Source organism: Vombatus ursinus, unplaced genomic scaffold, assembly GCF_900497805.2.
Source record: "Vombatus ursinus unplaced genomic scaffold, bare-nosed wombat genome assembly UNPS02014812.1, whole genome shotgun sequence".
NCBI classification, from domain to species: Eukaryota; Metazoa; Chordata; class Mammalia; order Diprotodontia; family Vombatidae; genus Vombatus; species Vombatus ursinus.
The window spans coordinates 29,869,894-29,881,739 of NW_020954590.1; the positions used below are offsets into that span (position 1 = coordinate 29,869,894).

General features: G+C 37.3%; 1 pseudogene; it reads left to right on the top strand.

The window, feature by feature from the left end:
- Positions 1-7,767: 7,767 nt before the first annotated feature.
- Positions 7,768-9,629, top strand: LOC114053687 (annotated as a pseudogene).
- Positions 9,630-11,846: the final 2,217 nt, after the last annotated feature.

Genomic DNA, 11,846 nt, shown 5'->3' on the forward strand with positions numbered 1-11,846 from the left:
AAAACTTCCTCTTCATTCCATTTCATCTTTGTTACAAGGCCATGCTCAGGTAATGTGACCCCAGGAATAATCAAGGCCAAGGTCCAGCTGAGACTCCATGATGTTCTTGCCAAACTCCTCTCACCTCCAACCCTGGCCAGATTTCTGACTGAAGCATCTTGGCTTGCCTGAATGTCTAGTTGGGACAGGACTTTTTGGTTTGGGCCAGGAAATTAATTTGTGTTAGGGATGGGCCCCTACTGAACATGCTCATCAATTCTCCATCTGGACCACCCTTACAACTACCCAGTGATCTCTTCCATTCAACAATTCTTTCTTAAGTGCCTACCATGTAGAAGGCAATGTGATAACCACTCAGAAGTAGATAATTGCAATCAACCACTTGGAATATAACATAATGCATTTTGTACCATACTACCATGATAAAGGCTAAAAATGGACTTAAAGTGATTTGTTGGAAATTGGAGGAAGATAAGAAAAACATACAGACAATTTCTTTTATTTTACTATGAATATTTATTACAGTGGTTTTGCTTTGGTTTTGTTTTCAGGGAGGGAGGTGAAAGAAAAAAATATTTGTTAATTGAAAATTTATAAAGAAAAGAAAATACACAAATTAATGAATATTGAAAAAATATAATGACAAGTGAATATATACATATTTGTAAGCAAAGGGGAAGCTAAAGTCATTGACATGGTGAATAGAAAAGGAATCATGGGATTTAATGCTAATAACAATATCTGATGTGTATATAGCATGTAACAGTTTGCAAAATGCCTTCCATACATTCTCATGAGAGTCTCATAGGAAACTTGTGAGGTAGGTAATAAAAGTAATTATTATTCCCATTTTACTGAGGATCAGAGGAGCTAGATGGCATGCATATAGCCACTCAGCCAGAAAGTGTCATAAAAGGAATTTGAAGTTAGGTCTTCTGATTCTATGCCATACTCCCTACTCATTTCAATTTATCTCCTCTCTTCAAAGTAGTCAAAAATGAATTCTTGGATGAAGTGGGATCTTGGAAGCTTGATAAATGTCAGGGGTAAAGATCATTCCAAGTATTTCAAAAGCGAAGATTATGTAGTAAGTTAAAATAACAAATGAAGAAGACATTTCTGGCATGAGAGAGAGAAAGATAGGGATCCCAAAGAGTAGGTGATTTTAATTGGCCAAAAACATGGGAACCAATGACTACCTGAAGCTTATGGCTTAATGAAGAGGAAGAGAATCATCTAAGAGATATTCTGCGGGGAAAAAAAAATCAGCAGGCTTTGGCAACAGATGAGATGTGTGGGCAGTAGTTGAGAACTTTTGAGGATTACAGCTCATAAATATTTCAGGTACCTGAGGTATTCAGATCCCTTTTCTTGTCAGCACAAGAAAAACACTTTTCATTCAATTACATTCTGAAGAAAATGTACTTCTTTTGAGTTGATATGCTGTGAAGGATGCCTCTTCTGAAATAAGTAGAACAAGTTAGGATTTGAAGGCCTAAAAGAGAAAAATAACTTTTGGTGGTTTAAAAAAAATTTTTAAGCTAGCAACTTTTCTGACAATTCATATTCCCTAGACATTCATTTTCTTTATCTTCACTATGAAAATATGTGAAGTTTTCATCATGTCTTGATGAGAATAATCTTATTTAGACCCTTCTTGTCTAGAATTAACCAGACCCATAGGATGTATAAGGCAGTATTGAGTGGTTCTGACAGGATAGAGATCATCACTATTCTAAGAAAAACAATCCAGCAACCTAACTTGTCAAAGGTATTTCTCTGAAAACCACAGATAGATATTAAGCCTCCACAACTGTGGCTAGAATTAGCATATAGCAAAGTCAAGTCAACAAGTATTTATTAAGCATCTGCCACGTACCAGGCACTGTGCTAAGCACTAAGGGTAGAAAAAACAAACAAACAACAGTTCCTGCTCTCAAGGAGCTCATAGTCTAACATAGAGCTTACAGAAGGAGAAAAAGAAGAGAAGTGGCTTCAGATAAACAGAATTCACCTTTCTCAAAATATAGAAGGGTGTTGCAAAAGAATGTTTGATAATTTATTATCTATGTACCAGAAAAACTTTCATATTTAAGTAGGTTTTTTAATGCTTTCCATTAATAACTCAAATATATACTGGCCCAGTTTATTGTTCTTTTACAGTATGTCTCCAAGATGTATATACCAATTTGATTAACTCTATGGGTTGTCTATCCAACCGAATATCTGGACAAATGGCATTCTTCATCCCCATACTTTTTTATTAAATGGATAGGTAGGCTAAACTTCTGAGAAATTATCAGTCTCATTTAGGAGAGTGCAGTGTTTCTGAGAGTGATACAAACCACACAATGTCATACACAAATAGAGCCTCTAGAAAATCTGTAGATGCAATCCCTTCTAGATTAGGACTCTGCACTTGACTTCTATGATTCTAAGGTAGCTTTCCTTCCAAGGTACAGTAAACCCCAGAGACACTGAAAATAATATTTGGAGGAAACTCCTGAGGCTACGCATGTGGTACATGGTAGGGATCTTTGCATGGAGAATTGCAGGAAGGAGAAAGAAAAGTAGAGTTCAAGAGAAGCAGATGATTTCTCCATCATGAGGAAGAGGAAAATGTGGAGGGATTTGTTTCCCCACCCAGTGCCTGCATTCAGGGGGACTACGAGAATCTTACAGATTCTATAGATTCATGAAGTTCAGATATCTCTCACAGAGTACAAAAAATACCCAACCTACCCCTGCTGAAGTCTAAGTTGGAAAAACAAGTCCATAATGATGATAACGGTCAGCCTACACCATCTGCAAGCTCAGGTAGAGGAACAGAGAGGTTAGCAAGCAACAGCACAACTAGACCCATCTAAGAAATCACTAGACTAATTTATGATGTTGTAGGTATCCCTGAAGAAACAGTTACATAATTACCTAGGAGAAAGTACTGGGAATTGCCCATGTGAAGGGTGTCTTGCATGTGATTGCTTATGTTACTGCTGCATGTTTGAGTATGCTTGTTTGATTTTTTGGCTGTTATATTCATCTGTTAGTAGAACAACATCTGTAATTGTTTTGTGCTCTGTTTATTTGCATATGCTCTAATGATTACACTGAGGCTGCTTTTATAGGCCTGTTGGCATCAATATTGTTATAACTAGCTAACTTCGCTCTGTTAGACTCACTGCATTTTGTTGCTTCACAGTTTAGGGTTATTTGCTTTGTACTTCATATATGTTTGTACTTTCTATATGTGCATGTGATATGTCCTGTATGTACCTTAGGCATGCTGTCACTGAAGTATTCTAGTGATGCCTTTATAAGAGACACAGTCTCTTTAAGGTCCTTTTCATAAGGAGCAGTCAATGATGAAAAGAACAGAATAAGTGTTACTGTGTAAAGGAAGAATTTTAGATTGTCAATGATGTAAGATATTGCTGCTGGTATGGATGAAAATTTTGATATACAATTTGAATAGAAAAAGGACTTCATTTCAATATATACACTCCTAGAAATATGTATAAAGAAACAGCTTTCAGAAGACATTTGGACAGTTTGGGAGATAAAATAAAATGATCTGTGGTATAGATTTGAGGACTCGGATCTTCTTATTAACAATACAAAATAGTGTCTTGCTTTTGTGAAAACTTTAATATTATAAAGAAGCAGAAAATATATTTTCTGTATTAAAAACAGGGAAATATGAATATAAAGAAACATAGTTTCAAGGACACCAAAGAGATTGACCATGATGTTGAAGTATTCAAACTACAAAGTACCTTTGTAGTGTACCTTTAATTTTTATATACATGTTTGATGACCAATTAAGGCAAAACTAAAAGAAATCATAAAATCTCTGGAGAATGATGTATAATTTTAAAGGATGATCCATTTGTGAGGGGAGATTTCAGGAGTTGTGGTATTTTAAACAAGAGGTTCTTCACAGAGTCTGCAGGCTGTCTTTTGAGTAGCCACAGGAGGAATAGCAGAGAAGTTGACAAAGGGGCTCTATCTGTCCTTACAGGTAGGAAGCTGATAGGAGGCTTCAGCTAAACGATTCTTGATTGGTCAGAGAGAGAATTAACTACACTGGATGAGAGCTCCAGTGATAGCTATTGCCTTTCATCACCACTTCTCTTAGACTGAGTTATATGTTCAATCAAATGAGTGAAGTAGTCATGAACAAGTCATATAACTTTGTTGATTCAATTAATCAAAGTTATAATCTTGCTAAGAACTGAATGAAAGCTAATGCCAAGGAGGAAATGTCCTGAGGTTGGCTGCAGAAAACCAATCACATCCTATGATGTTTGGCTGAAACATGGAGCCCCAATTTGCAATACAGCTTACATAGTAGGACAGACTCTCATAGAGCAGCTCTAGCCAACCTTTTGAAAGGGAATCACTTGGCTCTAATGTCTTTTCTGAAAGGTTACCTTGAATCTATTTTGCATGTGCCTTGTATATACCTATATATGATTAATGTATTGAATCAATAGTTATATGACCCTGTTCACAACTACTTTAACACATTTGATTGATTCTATAATTCAGACTAAGAGTGGTCTTCACCTAAAAATGTATCGGGGTGTAACGCAACGTTTTAGTTCCATTAACTGGAGTTGAGGGATTTGAAATACTTCTCTTACATTTGTATGGCCCAAGTATAAACAATTAATATCTCTCTAATTTTAAGTCTTCTTTAATTTCTGTAAAGGGTGTTTTGTAACTGAATAAATGTACATCATTCATGTGTGTGTTTTGGTAAGTAGATTTCCATATATTTTATGCATTCTGATGCACTTCTTATTCTCTCTTCTTTTTGGATTTTGTTAATAATATACAGAAAAACTGGAGATTTCTTGGGGAAGGAGTTATTCTATATTATGCTACTTCATAGAAGTTATTAATAGTTTCAATTACTTTTAGTTGAATCTCTAGGGTTATCTAAGGAACCTGTCATATCATCTTCAAAAGGCAATCATTTTGTTTTTTCTTTGCCTATGCTTATTCCACAGAATATTTTTCTTGAATTGTTTTAGTAGTATTTTAACAATCATATTAAATAATAGTGATGACAATAGACATCTTTGCTTTAGCTCTCCTTCACTTCTTATTAAGAAGGGCTCTAGCCTCTCTTCATTACATGTAATCTAAGTTCTTGGTTTTAGACAGACACTTTATCACAATGAGAAAAGGGCCATTTATTACAATACTTCTAAATGTTTTAACACAAATGAATATTGCATTTTATATGAAGATTTTTCTGTATCATGTGAAATAATTGTGTGATTTTTATTGTTTTTGTCAATATGGTCTATTATGATTTTGGTTTTCTGAATATTGAAACAGCAATGCAATAATTGTTAGTATAAATCCAATCTGATCATAGTGTATGATATTTTAAAAGTTTTTGTAATTCTTTGCTAATATTTTACTCAATATTTTTGCACTGGTATTCATCAGGGATATTGGTCTACAGTTTTACTTCTCTGCTTTACCTCTCCCTGATTTACGTATAAAGACTATATTTGTCCCATAGAAGGAGGTTGGTAAGATGCCATCCCTCTTTATTTTTTCAAGCATTTTATGTAACATTGGACTTACTTGTTTTTTGAATACTTAATAGAATTCATTTGTACATCCATCTCTACAAATCTGTACATCTGTTTTCCCCTCTTTGGGAATTTATTGATGGCCTGATTAATTTCTTTTTTCTGAGATTGGGTTATTTAAATGATCTATTTAGAGTTCTGGACCTGGAGTCAGGAAGATATGCTACCTTAGACACCTACTAGATGGATGCCTGGGTAAATCACTTAATCTGTATGCCTCAGTTTCCACAACCTTAAAATGGGAATAATAATAGCATCTACTTCACAGAGTTGTTGTGGAGATCAAATGATATAACATTTATATAGTGCTTAGCATAATATATTTTATGTTTTTGCAAATATTTAGCCATTTTATTTAAGCTGTCAATTTTGTTGATATATTATTGGTCAAAATGTTTTCTAAGAGTTTCTTTATTTCTGTAGTGAATTCTCTTTTTTCACTTTTAAGTATGGTAATTTGGATTCCCTCTTTTTAATCAAATTACCTAATGGTTTATCTATCTTATTCATTTTTTTCTTCAAACAATTTTAGTTTTACATGTAACTAAATGTGTTTTATTTGTTTTCAATTTGTCTTTTCTTTGATTTTTAGGATTCTTATTTTTGTATTTAGTTGATGTTTTTATATACGGAGTTTTCCTACTTTTTTTAATGGCATGACCAATTCATTGAATAATTGGGTTTTAAAAAAATTGATGTTTAAAGATATAAATTTTTCCCTAATGAGTGCTTTGGCTATATCCCAAAAGTTTTGGTATACTGTCTCATTGTCATTTTCTTTGATGAAATTATCTATTGTTTCTATGATTTGTTCTTTGATCCACATATTCTTTAGGAATATATTATCTAGTCTCCATTAAAGTTTAAATTCTTTCTTTAAAAGCCCTTTATTGTTTACAATCATGTTATATTTGTGATCAATAAAGAATATTTAATATATTTTTCTTCCTACAATTGTTCATGAGGTTTTTAAGCCCAGAACATGCAAAGGTGCCATACAAAACCAAGAACAGGTATGCTCCTTTTAATTTCCATTCATTAAATCCCACAGACCTAATATAGCCAACTTCTCTAAAATTCAATTCTAGTCTTTCTTCTTTCTTATTTTTTTTAAATTGGATTTGTCTAACTCTGAAAGAGAGACATCAAGATCTTCAACTATATAGTTTTTATATCTACAGAGCAAAATTCTTTTGATTTGTTTCTTTTTAAGTACTTAGATTCTAAGCCATTTGGTATGTGTGTGTATGTGTGTGTGTGTGTGTGTGTGTGTGTGTGTGTGTATTCTAAAACAATGAAATTATTCCAATGACATTGAAACACTAAATTCAATAAGACTGACATTCAAAAACACTGAAATTATGTATTGGTATGAAGAGTCAGACATGAATGAAAGGACTGAACAACAAAATCTTTAAATATAATGTTAATGCTAAGTAAACTGCTTATTTACCTTAACTATGTCTATTTTTACTCTTGTCTTTTCTAAGATTATGATTACCACCCCTTTTTAAAATTCATATGAGAAAAATATATTTTGTTCCAATCTACCATTTTAATTCTGTGTGAAATTAGATGCTTCAAATGTGTAAACAGCATATTGTTGGATTCTGCTTTCTAATCCATTCTGTTACCTTTCTTCAACTTATGATTAAGTTCATTCCATTCACATTCACATTCATCTTTATGCCATGCTGCCCAGGATTGCCTCTCTTGCCATTATACCCTTACAGCTGGAACTATAGTTCCCACTCTATAGCCATACTAATTGGTAAGAGTTTGCTACATGTAACTGGCTCAAGATACCTGACTATGCCATCCTCATGCCATGCTACTATGCACCTCCTTATTGCCCCTACTTTCCACCTCCTGCTCTGGAAGCAGTATTAAAATCAGTAATGCCACTGTTTCAGAAAAGCTCATGTCATTCTACTGCCCTCTGACTAAACTCACCATCCCTATCATTTGCCTCCTCTTACTATAGTAACAGCTGACATTCATAAAGCCTTTAAAGTATGCAAAAAGATCTTTCATCTAAGTCTTGGCAAGCAAAGAGCTGCTCACAGGACTCCTCCCTATCTTTCCACCACCTGATGACATTGTCTGAGCTGTGACCCACAGATCTGCACCCTACATACCCTAGTCACAGGCCACCACCATGGTGAAGCTAGAAAAGGCTGCTAAAAATCAAGGTGAACCAAAGAAAATGGTCCCTCCCCCAAAGGAGACAGAAGACAGTGAGGATGAGGACATGTCAGAAGATGAAGAAGAAAGCAGGCTGTGGTTCCTCAGAAAAAGGGCAACCAGGCTGTGGCTGCACCAGGAAATAAGGTACTGCCAACCAGAAAAGCTGTTGTTGCCACCAGGCCTTCCAAGGAAGAAGCCATGACCTGGTGAGAAGAGTTGCCATGGCCCTGGCCAAGAAGGCAGCCCAAGAAAGCAGTGGTGTCCCCAAACAATAGGCAAAAAAAACAGGAAGAATGGCAAGAAGGAAGACAGGAAATCTGAAGAAGAGGACAGTGAAGATCATGGGCATGAAGAGTTTGAGCCTCTCAAAGCTACAAAGGTGGGAGTGACTCTGAGGATGAGGAGGATGAAGAAAATGAGGATGATTGAAGAAGAAGCTATAGATTCCACACCTGCCAAAGGGAAGGCTACTGCTATGAAAGCTGCCACTGAGAAACCTAGGAAGGCCAAAGAATCTGAGAAGGAGGAGGAGGGGGCAGTGGAGGAGGAGGAGGAAGGGACAGTGAAAGAAGCGCCAGGAAAGAAGTAACAAGGAAATGGGCAAACAGAAGGCTCCCAAAATTGGATGCTGAATCATTTACAAATTTCAATCTCTTCCCTGAACCTGAACCTCAACAAAACTGCTTCTGAGCTAAAAATAAGCATGACGTACTTTGCAAAAAAAAACAAAACAACTCAAAAAAACAAAAAAACAAAAAAACCAAGGACCTTACTGTTGTGGATGTCTGCCTTGGTGTCACCAAAAAGTCTGGCTATGGGGAATTTTAATATGCTGAAGACATGGAAAAGGCTCTTGAACACAGTGACTCCAAAGTGCTTGGCTCTGAAATTAAGCTGGAAGAATCAAAAGAGAAGAAGAAAGAGTGAGGTGCGAGGATGCTCTTTGTCAAGAATCTACCGTATAAAGTAATTCAAGAGGAGGTTAGGAAGTATTTGAAGATGCTATTGAGGTCAGACTGGTCTGCACCAAGCATGAGACCCCCCGCCCCAAGGAATTGCCTACGTTGAATTTCAGACAGTAGCAGATGTGGTCAAGGCTTTGGAAGAGAAGGAAGGCACTGAGATTGATGGCTGTGTGCTCATTCTGGACTACACAGGGGAGAAAAGCTGAGGACAGAACTCTAGAGGTGAGAAGAATAATTCCTGGGGCAGGAGCAACAGTGAGCCATCTGACTCCAAGACCCTTGTGCTGAACAACCTCACCTCCAGTGTCATGGAGAAGAGTCTGCAGAGAGCATTGGAGAAGGTGACATCCATCAGCTTGCCCCAGAACCACCAAGGCTGACCTAAAGGGTACAGTCCATTGAATCTGCCTCCCTGGAAGAGGCGAAAGAAGCCATGAATTCCTGTAACAACATAGAGATCGAAGGCAGAGCCATGCAGCTGGAGCTGAAGTGACAGAATGCCGTTAATGCAGCCCCAAGGAGCCAGTCCTACAAAACCTTGTTCATCAAAGGCCTGAATGAAGACATGATGGAAGAAATGTTGAAAGATTCACTTCACAGCTCAGCGAGCACCAGGATAGTCACAGACAGGGAGATGGGGTCTTTGAAAGGGTTCGGTTTTGTGGACTTCAACTCAGAGGAAGACACCAAAGCTGCAAAAGAGGCCATGGAGGACAGGGACGTTGATGGAAACAAAGTAACCCTGGACTGGGCCAAGCCTAATGACTATGGAGGCAGAAGGTACTTTGGAGGCCAGGGTGGTTTCCGAGGAGGCTGAGGAGGAGGCAGCAACAACAAGCCACAGGGAAAGAAGACAAAGTTTGAATAGTTTTCCTCATTCTCTTTCCCCCCTGCCATGTGAACAGACTCTGGGGGTTTTATCTTGTAGTCGAATAACTTTTGGAGTCTTCTGAGGACATTCCAAGATAGATGGGCAGCCCACAATCATCTTGGAAAAACCTGGATGACATTTCAAGGGAGGATGTTCCATATAAACTTTTTGCAGAGACGGGTGGTAGCTGTGGAAGGTCACCTTTTTATCTATGAATTGTCTTGAGTTTATAATGTTATGCCCTATGTACAAAACCATTTTTTCCTATAAATAAATAAATAAATAAATAAAAATAAAGTATGCAAAGATCCTGTACATACATATCTCATTTGAGTCTCACAATAATCTTGTGAAGTTGTTTGTTAGATATTATTATCACTCCTATTTTAAAGAATGAGGACAGAGAGATTGTATGACTTGCTCATGATTACATAGCCAGTAAGTATTAGAGGCAGAACTTAAAACTCCATCTTTAGGTCCAGCATTCTATCTACTAAGCCACACTACCTTTCAATAATATCTTAAAATTCAAAAAGAGAGTTTGGAAAAACCTATTACATGGGCGTGGAGTCAAGATGGTGGAGTAAAAGCAATGACTTGCTTGAGCCCTCCCCCAAACCTCTCCAAATACCTATAATGGCTCTAAACAAATTCTAAAGCAGCAGAACCCACAAAAAGACAGAGTGAAACAAATTTCCAGCCCAAGACAACCTGGATGGTTGATCAGAAAGGTATATCATGCTGGGCTGGGAGAGAAGCGTACCTTGAAGTGGGCACACTGGCAAAACAGGCCTTAGGGAACCTGGAGCAGGCCTCAGAGGACTGAATCATGGGCAGGTGTGGCAATTTCCAGACTTCTCAACCCACAAACACCAAAAACAACTTAGAAGGTTAGTGGGAAAAGTCTGTTTCTGCGGTGGTGAAAGAGAAGCATGGTGGGGTTCCAGTCCCAGTCCCTGATCATGGCCCCAGGGCAGCGGCTGCCTCCGGAGCTTCAGGCCCACAGACTGAGGGGGAATTGAATGGCTGAACAGAGCGGGATTGCAGGGATCTCTCTGCTGGTGCAGGATTCTATTGCTTTGCTCTTGCTTGGATCTGGGTAACAGTTTTGGGTGGTGGTCCTGGGGCGAGGAGGAGTGCTGGCCTGGTGGAGGTTGTAATGGCTATAGAGAGAGAATCTTCCTCACAGTTCCAAGACTGAAAAGAGTGCTTGTGGTCACTCATAGACCAGAGTACAGGCCAAGAAAGGAGTAAATACTTCACCCTTGATCACACCTTGGAAGAACTGAAAATTTACAGGTCCCTATCAGTATCTCTGAAAACAGCTGCACAAAACCCCCAAAGCTTGGGACAGTACATTCTCCACACTGGAAGCAGACCCCTACCATAACAAAGAGTTTATAACTCAAGTAACTGGCTGTGATCATGAGCAAGCAGCATAAAAATAGTCAGACCATAGAATCTTACTTTGGTGACAAAGAGGATCAAAACATAAAACCAGAAGAAGACAACAAAGTCAAAGTTCCCACATCCAAAGCCTCCAAGAAAAATATGAATTGGTCCCAGGCCATGGAAGAGCTCAAAAAGGAGTCTGAGAAGCAAGTAAGAGAAGTAGAGGAAAAACTGAGAGTGATGTGAGAAAATCATGAAAAAACAAGTCAACAGCTTGCTAAAGGAGACCCCCAAAAATACCGAAGAAAATAACACCTTAAAAAAATAGCCTAACTCAAATGGCAAAAGAGGTCCAAAAAGCCAATGAGGAGAAGAATGCCTTAAAAAGCAAAATTGGCCAAATTAAAAAGGCAGTCCAAAAGCTCACTGAAGAAAATACTTCCTTAAAAATTAGAATGGAGCAATTGGAAGCTAGTGACTTTATGAGAAATCAAGACACTGTAAAACAAATTCAAAAGAATGAAAAAATAGAAAACAATGTGAAATATCTCATTGGAGAAACAACTGACCTGGAAAATAGATCCAAGAGAGATAATTTTAAAATTATTGGACTATCAGAAAGAGAGTTTGGAAGTTATTGCTGTAAATTATAGCATCATAAGATCATAGATTTAAAGATGGAAGGGACCTCAGATGTTATTGAATTAAACCTTCTCATTTTACAGATGAGGAAAATGAGGCAGAGAGAAGTTATGTACATTACTTAAGATCACTTACTAGTGCCAGAAGCAGAATTTGAACTCAGGTCTTTCTGTCTCCAAG